At 39.7% G+C, this 11,024-nt stretch overlaps 1 non-coding gene across 1 annotated transcript; it reads right to left on the bottom strand.

Annotated features, from left to right (window-relative positions):
- Positions 1-1,531: 1,531 nt before the first annotated feature.
- On the bottom strand, positions 1,532-1,638 carry LOC124968268 (U6 spliceosomal RNA). The gene has a single exon (XR_007105657.1). It is a non-coding gene; the product is annotated as a U6 spliceosomal RNA (small nuclear RNA).
- Positions 1,639-11,024: the final 9,386 nt, after the last annotated feature.

The following is an 11,024-nucleotide window of genomic DNA, read 5'->3' as shown; positions in this document are numbered from 1 at the left end:
TCCACCTCCGATAAATTACCGCGAGATTGTTGCTGCGGGTGGCAACATTAGAGGTAGCAGTTTGTTTTATTAAAATTACCTTGAGTTGGGCACAGTGGCAGGTACCTACTGCTAGCTACTGAGAAAGCTGAGGCAGAATTGCTTGACCCCAGAAGTTCAAGGCCAGGGAACCCCTATTTAAAAAAAATAAAAATAAATTTTGTTTATAATAAACTTTGTGTTGCACAGCATCAAGGCATGATATTCAGGGTCTGAAGATGTAGCTCAGTGGTTGTTTTAGTCAGCTTTTTTTCACTGCTATGACAGGAGACCCAACCAGAACAATTGTAGGGGAGGAATAGTTTATTAGAGGGCTCACAGTTTCAGAGTTCTTAGTCCATAGAAGGCCATCTCCATTCCTTGGGGCTCAGAGCTTGAGGTCTGGTACCAAATGGCAGAAGAGTGTGGCAAGGGGAACTAGCTTACATGATGATCAGAAAGCAGAGACTCCACTCTCCAGATACAAATTATATATCCGAAAGCCATCCTCCAATTCCCACCTCCTCCAGCCACTCCCTCTCACTTCAGTTACCACTCAGTTAATCCCTATCAGGGGATTAATTAACTAATTGGGTTAAGACTTTTACAGTCCAATCATTTCTCCTCCAAACCTTGCATTGTCTCACATGTCAGCTTTTGGAGGACACCACATCTAAGTAGAACACTTGCTTAGTATATGTAACACCCTGGGTTCAATCGCCCACACCACAAAAAGAAAAAAAGGCAGGGTGATATTTACATCACATTCACTGTGAGTAGTGTCTCTGGAATCCTGTAGCACAGCAACCCCATTTGTAGTAATGTTTTGGTGTTACCTTTCACAAGATGATATATACCTCCTAATTACTTGTACAATTACATATTTACTTATCAACCCTAACCTCCTTGAAAAATATAGAACCCTAGACCCTCAGAGTCCAAAGGAATCCTAATCAACAAGCTCAACAAGTAGGTTCCCACTATGTGAAGTACACTGTTCTAGGCCTAGCCCTCTGTACTCTGCACAGAACATGGAGTTTCACATTTAGTTGTCTACCCATGACTGGAATCCTTTCTTCAATGGCCTGACAGTCACTGGCCTTGATACTTCAGTGATAACCACCCCTTCTGTCTAGATCACTCTCCTCCCCATGTTCATAGTAGTGTTCTCTGGGCTGTCCATGGTCCCTAGAAGTGGGTTGTAACTTAGCTGCATAGGACTGTGGTGCTACACATCTAGAATACAATGGAATTGTCTCCCTGCCTTGACATCCCACCAAGTTTTCCAACTTGGGATCCTCCTGCCTCAGCCTCTCAAGGAGCAGGGATTACAGGCATGCACCAGTACACCCAATTGAACAATTTCCTTTTCTTTGGCAGTGCTGGAGATTGAACCCAGGACCTCATGCAATCCAGGCAAGTGCTCTACCACTGAACTACATCCCCAGCACTATGTTGATTTTTTTTCGATGGTCTGAAATCATGGGTTGAGGTCACATCAACACATTTTTTTTTTAATATGGAATGCTTCACAAATTTGTGTGTCATCCTTGCTCAGGGGCCATGCTAATCTTCTCTATATCATTCTTATTTTAGTATATGTGCTGCTGAAGTGAGCACAAATCAACAAATTTTTATAGGGGTTGGGGGTATAGCTCAGTGGGATATGTACAAACATAAATAACACATCCCAAGTAATTTTTCTTAGTCTCAATTTGCTTCTCATTAAAATGGTTTGATAGTTATTTCTGGTACAGACTAAGTACTTAACACAAGATAATTACTACCACCATCATCACCATTTTGTGTGTGGGTGTACATGTATGTGCATGTATGCACGATACTGGAGATGGAATCCAGGGCCTAATACATGCTAAGCATACACTCCACCACTGAACTACACTGCCCCCCTTACCCCCACACCCATCCCTGGCATCATCATCATCATCGCTCTCTGTACTAAATTTGTTCATTTAGCTTCAACCCACTATTTCAGTCCATCAAAAAATCAATGTAAAGATAAGAATGTAGTTACCCAGGCTAGCCTCAAACTTGCCATCCTCTTGCCTTAACCTCTCAGGTAGCTGGCATTACAAATGTGTGCTACCAACACCAGATCCTCTCCTCCAGTTTTAAGAGATCTACAATAAATATACAGAAACAGTTCAGACCATAATAGTAAAAGGGACATGCCCAAACTGGATCAACCATGGATAGTCGTGAGCCAGACAAGTAGGGGATTCTTAGCTTAAGTTTATAGAATTGAAGTTGGTTTTGCTGGGTGTGATAGCATACACCTGTAATCCTAGTAACTCGGGAGGCTAAGGCAGGAGAATTGTGAGTTCAAAGCCAACCTCAGCAACAGTGAGGTGTTAAGCAACTCAGTGAGACCCTGTCTCTAAATAAAATACAAATTAGGGATGGGGATGTGGCTCAGTAGTCGAGTGCCCCTGAGTTCAATCCTGGTACCAAAGGAAAAAAAAAAGATGGTTTTACCTCAACCATCTGATGGGCCAGGGAATAGTTAATTCTCAGATTCATTTTCACAGAACCAAATCCCTGTAAACATAAGCATTTTTTTCAGTTATTTTTCAACCACAGCATTATTGACATTTTAGATCTGATAATTCCTTGTTAGGGGGTTGATCTGTGCATAATGGGATGTTTAGCAATATCCTGGCCTCTGTCCTTTAGATGCTAATAGTACCACACACACACATTGCCAACTTTCCCCTGGGGTACAAAACCACCTCGGACTGAGAACCACTGAGCTAGAGAAAGTCAAATAAATGACTGGTGGACTTCTATCCTATCTAACCTTTTGACCCATTTATCCTGGCTAGCAGAATCAGCTCAATCTGAAATCAGGAAATAAAATCCATTATTATTATTTTTTTAATGCATTCATACTTTACTTGTAACCATTGTCCTGGTCAGAGCTTCCGGAAAAGAGTGCTTTGCTTGCCAGAAGCTTTGCAATTAAGAGAAAGATGATTTGGGGACTGTAATATCTCTTTGGTTTGACAGATGGGAGAAAACAGAGATAAATCACAAAAGGTTTTGAGAAAACACACAGATGGAAAAGGAGAGCTTTACCTCTGGGCAAGAATACTTCATTCTGATTCACTCCTAACTCCACCACACCTCTAACCACAGCTGTGATCTGACCTTTCACAACTTCTTAGTCATGTTCCCTTGGTTGATTGTAGGCCATAATTCTGCAACCAGAGGCATCTCTACATTCTCTCCTGCCATCACCAGAGGAATGTCAGGGCAGTCAGATGGACCGTATTTGAGAACTCTTAAGACCAGAGTGGGTTCAGAAATAGGGTTATCCCATATTGATGAACAGATGTGGCACTTGGCAAAAAATGCTAGTAGAGGTCTGACAACCTGCCCCTAATCTGCTTGTCATGTACGACTCACCAAACCTAGAGAAAAGTTGGCCCTTTGCTGGGAGTGGTGGCACATGCCTGTAATACCAGTGACTCAGGAGACTGAGGCAGGAGAATGGTAAGTACCAAGCCAATCTTAGCAATTTAGTGAGACCCTATTGCTAAAGAAAATATAAAAAGGGCTGGGGATATGGCTCAGTGGTTAAGTGCCCCCCGGGTTCAATCCTTGGTACAAAAAAAAAAGAAGGAAGGAAGGAAGGTAGGTTGGCCCTTTCTAATTCTGAAATAACAGATTTTAAAAGGCTGTACATGCCTGAAACCAGATTTATCTCCCCTAACTCTTCTCTTCCTCAACTTAAACATCCCAAAGTGACATGATTTCCAACCCCTTCTCACTGATACTTCCTCATAGCATTTGGCTTAGCATAAAATTCAGTCTCCTTGTTCGGCTTAACACACAAGGCCTTCTATAACCTGATGCTTGTCTCTCCTCCCTCACATATACTTCATGCCACTCTAGCCATAAAGCACTATTTGCATGGACTATGATATTGCAGATCTCTGTGCTGTCCCACATTCTGTTCCCTGTTTGCTTAATTCCTGCTTATCTCTCAAAACTGAGATATTACCAGTTCTAGAACACCTTTTCTGACAGCCTCCCTATTCCCAGTTTGATTTTCAGTGTCCCTTCCTCTGAATTTCCACCATACTCTATGTATATTTCTGTCATAGACAGCACTTATAACAACATGATTATAGTGAGTCAAGGTTATGATGTCTATAAGTACCTCAGAGCATTGAACAGGAATAAGTTGAGAACCATTATATTGAATTATCTATTCCTGAGGACTGGGCCACAGTCTCACTTCTGTATCCCAGCACCCAGAACTGTCCTATAAGCAGTTGGTGCTCAGTGAATGTGGAAATGAATGCTTCAGAGAGAAGGTGATTTCTCTTAGTTGGTATATTAGTCAGTTTTTTGTTGTTGTTGTTGGTGTTGTTGAATGTGGAAATGAATGCATGAATGCTTCAGAGAGAAGGTGATTTCTCTCAGTTGGTATATTAGTCAGTTTTTTTTTTTTTTTCCTGTAATTAAATACCAAAGGCAAGCTAACTGTATAAAGAAGAGACAGCAACCAGGCAGGGTGGCACATGCCTGTAATCCCAGTGGCTCAGGAAGCTGAGACAGGAGGATTGCGAGTTCAAAGCTAGCCTCAGCAATGGTGAGGTGAAAGCAACTCAGTGAGACCCTGTCTCTAAATAAAATACAAAAGAGGGCTGGGGACGTGGCTCAGTGGTAAAGTGCCCCTGAGTTCAATCCCCAGTACCAAAAAAAAAAAAAAAAAAAAAAAAAGAAGAGACAGCCAGAAGCAGTGGCACACACTGTAATTGCAGCAACTTGGGAAGCTGAGGCAGGCAGATCATAGTTCGAGGTCAACCTGGACAATTTAGCAAAACCCTGTCTCAAAAAAGGAAAAATCTGGGGATATAGCTCAATGGCAGAGTTACTGAATTCAATCCCCATAGCGCAAAAAACAAAAATTTTTAAAAATTAAGAGATTTATTTAGTTCACAATTTTTAAAAAAAATTTAAGTGTTGATAGATCTTTATTTTATTCATTTATCTATATGTGATGCCGAGAATTGAACCTAGCACCTCACACATGCTAGGCAAGCGCTCTACCATTGCACCACAAACCTGTGATGGGCTGACAGATCTGTCTCCATGAGAATGTTATAGGCCAGACTCTAAGGGAAATGACTAAACAGACTCCATTTTGCTCTAAGACTCCATGTTATGTAGGAAATAAGCTTCTCCCATGGGAACACCCCGCCTCTGTGCCCATCATCAGTTACTTGGTATGACATGTTTAATAATATACAATGGCAACTCCTATGTAGTAAAGAATTGCTCTCTTTTGATTCCTATTGCTCTTAACCAATGTACCATGTAAACAGTGATTGTGTAGATGTTAGCAACCATTCTTTAGTTTGTACCTAGGTAAGGGTCATTTTGACCCACTTCCCCCTCTGTTGATGATCTCATGATGTTAGTTTGTAATTTCAAATCATAGCAACAGGCACTTATGATTGATTGATGTGATTTTTGGTTTAAGAATCCCTACAACCCTGTGGTCAAGGCTGTTCTCCCAATAGCCATTTTTTTTGGCATTGTGTGAGATAGTCAGCCGGCCGGCTTAATAAAGACTCTCAAATTTGGACTTCTCAGTGGTGATCAGTCTGTTCTTAAGTTGCGTCCCATAACAAAACCCAGTCCTAACTCACAGTTTTGAAGACCAGAAGTCCAAGCAGCATGGTGCAGGCACTTGTGAGGGCCTCCTCTAGCTGCATCACTTCATTTAGAAGATGACCTCCTCTCTCTCTTTCTCTCTTTTTTTTTTTTTTTTTTTTTTTTTTTTAGTTTTAGATGACCCAATATCTTTTTTTTTTAAATTTTTATTTTTACAGACTGCATTTTGATTCATTGCGCACAAATGGGGTACAACTTTTCATTTCTATGGCTGTATACAATGTAGATTCACACCATTCATGTAATCATACATGTACATAGGGTAATACTGTCTGTCTCAGTCTACTATCTTTCCTTCCCTCACCCCCTCCCACCCCATTTTCCTCTACACTATCCAAAGTTCCTTCATTCTTCTCTTCCCCACCCCCACCACTCCCCTTGTTATGTATCATCATCCACTTATCAGAGAAAACATTTGGTCTTTGGTTTTGGGGGCTTGGCCTATTTCACTTAGCATGACCAATATCTTTATTTTATTTATTTATTTTTATGTGGTGCTGAGGATTGAACCCAGTGCCTCACACATGTTAGGTGAGCACTCTACCACTGAGCTACAACCACAGTCCCAAAATGTCCTTCTTGCTGGCAGAGTCCCCAGGTGGCCCAGGGCATCACATGGCAAAGACAGGTAATGTGTATCTTTGTGTCTGGCTTCTATTACTCTTCTTACAAAACCACCAGCATTCAATAATGAGTGTTTTACCCTAATGACTATATCTAAACATAATCATTTTCTAAATGCTCCACCTCGAAACATAAAAGTCAGACTAAGGTTCCATCCTCTCAGCACTATTAGCATATGACTTTGGGGATTAAACTACTGCAGGCATTCCAGGGGACAAAACATACCTAAATCATAGCAAGAGGTTAGCTACATGTTTGATGATCTTATTTTTGAGTGTCATGAGAATGCAAAGGGGTCTAAGTTGGAGCTAGAAGACTGATAGAATCTTCTCATCCCATCCATCTGTATCTGTTATGAGTGTGCAAATCTATTTTCATGTCAGATACAGAGAAGGTGCTGATCGGGTATTTACTGAAATTTATCAATTTCTCTATTTCCCCACTTTCAAGGACTGAGGTACTTGCTTCCTTCCCATAGGCTAGCAAGATTAAATATAAAATAAAAAATAGTTCTCCTAAGTATTTATTGGTTTCTGAGTTCACTGGGGGCAGACAGCATTGTAAATCACCTTCCGTTTAAATTTAGCCAACCACAGACATTTTGGTCTAGATGATGGTCCAGAATTGCTGACAGAAGAGAACTTTACTTAGGGTCAACTACCCTAGGCCTGAGAATCTGTGACTTCTGTTCTTTCTCATAAGAAAAGAAAACGAGCCAGGCATGGTGGTGCACACCTGTAATTCCAGCTACTCAGGAAGCTGAGGTAGGAGAATCACAAGTTCATAGTCAGCCTTAGCAACTTAGTGAGGCCCTAGGTAACTCAGCAAGACCCTGTCATATAAAAAAAATAAAAAGAGCTTACTGGCTCAGTGGTAAAGCACCCCTGGGTTAAATCCAAAACCACAAAACAAGAACAACATTTGTAGACTTAAAAATAAAATAAAATAAAATAAAATATCTATATCTATATCTATTTTAGTGATAGATGGACACTATGCCTTTATTTTATCTTATTTTTTTATGTGGTGCTGAGGATTGAACTCAGGGCTTCACACATGCTAGGTGAGCATGCTACCACTGAGTCACACAACCCCAGCCTATAGGCTTTTTTACATGAGAATTGGACCTTAGGTGGAACAACCCAGTGTAGAGCTTTTTTTTTTTTTTTTTTCTTTTTTCTTTCTTTTCTTCCTTTCTTTTTTACCTTCTTATATGTGTGTGTGTGTGTGTGTGTGTGTGTGTGTGTGCTGGGAATTGAACCAGGGTCTTGTACATGCTAAGTACATGCTTTACTACTGAGTATACCCTCAGCCCCCAGTGTGGGGATTTTCACTGGAGAATGTTTTTGATCAAAGTTATAAACTGAATGTACTGTTTTGATCTCAAGAGGATTTCCAGGCAGGGCCTGGCCAGGGACTTCCAGAACCCTAATTAACTACTAATTGGCCACTTAAGTAATAATATCTCAGTTTGTCCATTGCTCAGATCCTAAAGGATTTTTATCTAATGAAGAATCTATTTAGCCTCCTAAGATTTTACTGGAAGCCCAAAGGTTTATGTGAAATTTTAATTAGTGTTTATCAGATGCCTACTGTTTTACTTCTTAAAACCCTGCAATTTTATGATCCTTTTTGCCCCTCTGAAATGGACTGATTTATCTTTCCTGCAATTGGACAAGATATATTCCACACAGCTGAATATACTTGGTCTTTCAATAAGAGGGCAGCCTTATAACCAAGGCTTATTGCTGAATTCCTAGAAAAAGGAGATGAAGTTCTGAAAGCCCAGCACCAAAGGAGTTCAGAGATCTCAGTTTATGACCCTAATAAGTAGCCATTGATATATACATGGGGTTGTATCCTTTGCCCATATTCTCCCTGGAAAAAAGAAATGAAGGCTTCAACACAGGGCTGTGGCTCCTGGGCTGTGTCCTGGTTGAGACAGAGCTGAAGAAGAAATCCCCAAACACACCCCAAGCTCATGACCAGCCTCCTCCCTCATCTTGCATAATCTTGATCCAGGACAGGAACTAGCACCCTGGCCTTTGGAAGCCCTAAGGACTTTGATCCTTGGAGCTAAGTAAGCTGAACATAGTTAATGCCAAACCCTCTTTTAACCCCATAGTTGATTTTTTTTTTCCCTCCTCATTTAACAATGTATCATGGACATTCTTCTACAATACTTACGTATGTATTTTATCTTTGTTGTTACTGTATGTTTTTTATTTTATGGATACACAATATATTATTTCGCCAGTTCCCTTCTTGTGAGTATTTGGATAATTTCCCTTTCTTCTAAACAACACAGTAAACTTCCTTGTCATTTTTCTAGTATTTAGTTCTTTGGAGTAAATTTTTTTTTTTTTTTATACTGGGGACTGAACCCAGTAGCACCTTGCTACTAAGTTTACATCCTTAGTCCTCTTTATTTTTATTTTGAGACAGGATCTCACTAAGTTGTTGAGTATTTCCCTGATTGTTAATGCTGGTCTCAAACTTGAAATCCCACTCTCAATATCCTGATTAACTGGGATTACAGGCACATGCCACTGTGCCTGACATAAAATAAGATTTGATGCCAGACATGGTGGCACATACTTGTAATCCTAACAACTCATAAGGCTGAGGCAGGTTGCACATTTGAGGTCAGATTGGTCAATTTAATGAGCCTCTGTCTCAAAATAAAAAATAAAAAGGACTGGAGTTTTGGTTCAGGGGTAGAGCACCCCTGGGTTCTAGCCACAGCACTGCAAAAAGAAAATAAATAAATAAATTGAACTCTTTGAACATTGAATATTGCAAATTATTTTTGTAGTTTCTCATTTGTCTTTTAATCTGTTCTTTTTTTCTTGCAGTACTGAGGACTGAACAAGGCCTTCCACATACTAGGTGAGCACTCTACCAACTAAGCTACACCCCTAGCCTATCACATTAATTCAATTTTATTTATTTATTTATTTGGCAGTTGTAAGGATTGAACCTAGGACCTTACATGCTAGATAAGCACCTCTACCACTGAGCTACATCCCCATCCCTTTATTTTATTTTATTTTGAGACAGTGTCCTGTTAAGTTGTCCAGACTGGTCTGGAACTTGTGATCTTTCTGCCTCAGCCTCCCAAGTAGCTGGGATTATAAGTGTGTACTATTGTGTCAGTCTTTGTTTTTTACTCTTGTTTAAGTTTTTTTTGCTGCACAATTTTCCGTTTAATGAAAACTGTTAATAATGTTCTTTATATTTTCTGACTTTAGTTGTCAAGTGAAGAAAGGCCTTCCCACCCTACCATATAAATATTCTATTTCTTCTTTTAGTTCTTTCTTTCTTTCTTTTTTTTTTATATTCAAACCTTCAAACCTCTAAATCTTTTGAAATTTACTTTGGGCCTAGTGTCAACCTAGATAACAGAGATTCTCCAGAAATTTGGAGTAAATTTGGGAGTATCATTGCAGTGGATACCTGTACCATAAACTGTGTGCATATTCAAGGAGACTGAGGTTAGGGGAAGTTTTTAAAGGCAAAATAGCCAGTGCCTATAATCCCAGCAGCTCAGGAGGCTGAGGCAGGAGGATTGCAAGTTCAAAGACAGCCTCAACAATTTAGCATGGCCGGAGGCAATTTAGCAAGAACGTGTCTCAAAATAAATAAAAAGGGTTGGGGATGTGGCTCACCGGTTAACTGCCCTTGGGTTCAATCCCTGGTACAAAAAAAAGAAAAAAGAAAAAAAAAAAAAAAAAGAAAGGACAAAATAAAGAGGATTATATAAGATATTCTGAAACAATAATAATAATAATGCTTGACTCTAAGAATCAATAACAAGGGCTGAGGATATAGCTCAGTTGCTAGAGTGCTTCTCTCACATGCACAAGGCCCTGGGTTCAATTCCCAATACCAATAAAAAAAAAATTAATAATAAGGTTGGTGCCAATCCAAGAGTAATTGGTTGAATGTCCATGCAGAAACCTTTTCTGCAGAAGGTTGCAGTGACCTTTGTGTAAAGTTGTGGTTTTAGCAGTCTTTTTATGATAGTTCTTATTATCAGGCATATAAGTATGACATCTCCTAGCTTTGTTTATCTTTTTTTTTTTTTTGGTTAGGGCTTGACACAAGTATCTCCATTTTGATTCTGACAACTTTCAGAATAACAAGAAGTAGAAGTATAATTTTTTCCCTTAAATTGTTAATGAATTATCTAAACATATTTATGTGGCATTTAAGGTTCATCCTGTATTAACCCCTTCCTACATCTCCAGTTTTAACTCCCACTTTTCTTCTTGGAACTGTAGGCTTCCTTCTTATTCCTGTAATGCAATATCCTGCTTCATTCTTCCAAAACTTGACACATATTAGTTCCTCTGTCCAAATTGCCCTTCCCCAGCTTCTTTTAACTCCCTGACCAACAACTGCTTTCCTTCCAGAAAGCTCCTGGGAAGTGATAGATATCATTAAATGTCTGTCAACTGAATGAATAAATCAATCACTTCTACCTACTTTTAACACACAGCAACATCTGTGGGTTATATGTGCAATAGAAGGATGAAAATTAGGAAGTAAAGTTGACAGGGGAAATCCACACTGCCATATGATTTAGGCCATCTACTTCCTTCTGTGTTTCTTCCTTTGCCTTGCTAGCCCTGCCCATAATACTCACTCTTCCTTGTTATATGCAGGACTTCACT

This window comes from Sciurus carolinensis, chromosome 1 (genome assembly GCF_902686445.1).
Source record: "Sciurus carolinensis chromosome 1, mSciCar1.2, whole genome shotgun sequence".
Classification (NCBI taxonomy): domain Eukaryota; kingdom Metazoa; phylum Chordata; class Mammalia; order Rodentia; family Sciuridae; genus Sciurus; species Sciurus carolinensis.
The sequence above is the reverse complement of the archived record's forward strand: the minus strand, read 5'-3'. Positions and strand labels throughout refer to the sequence as shown.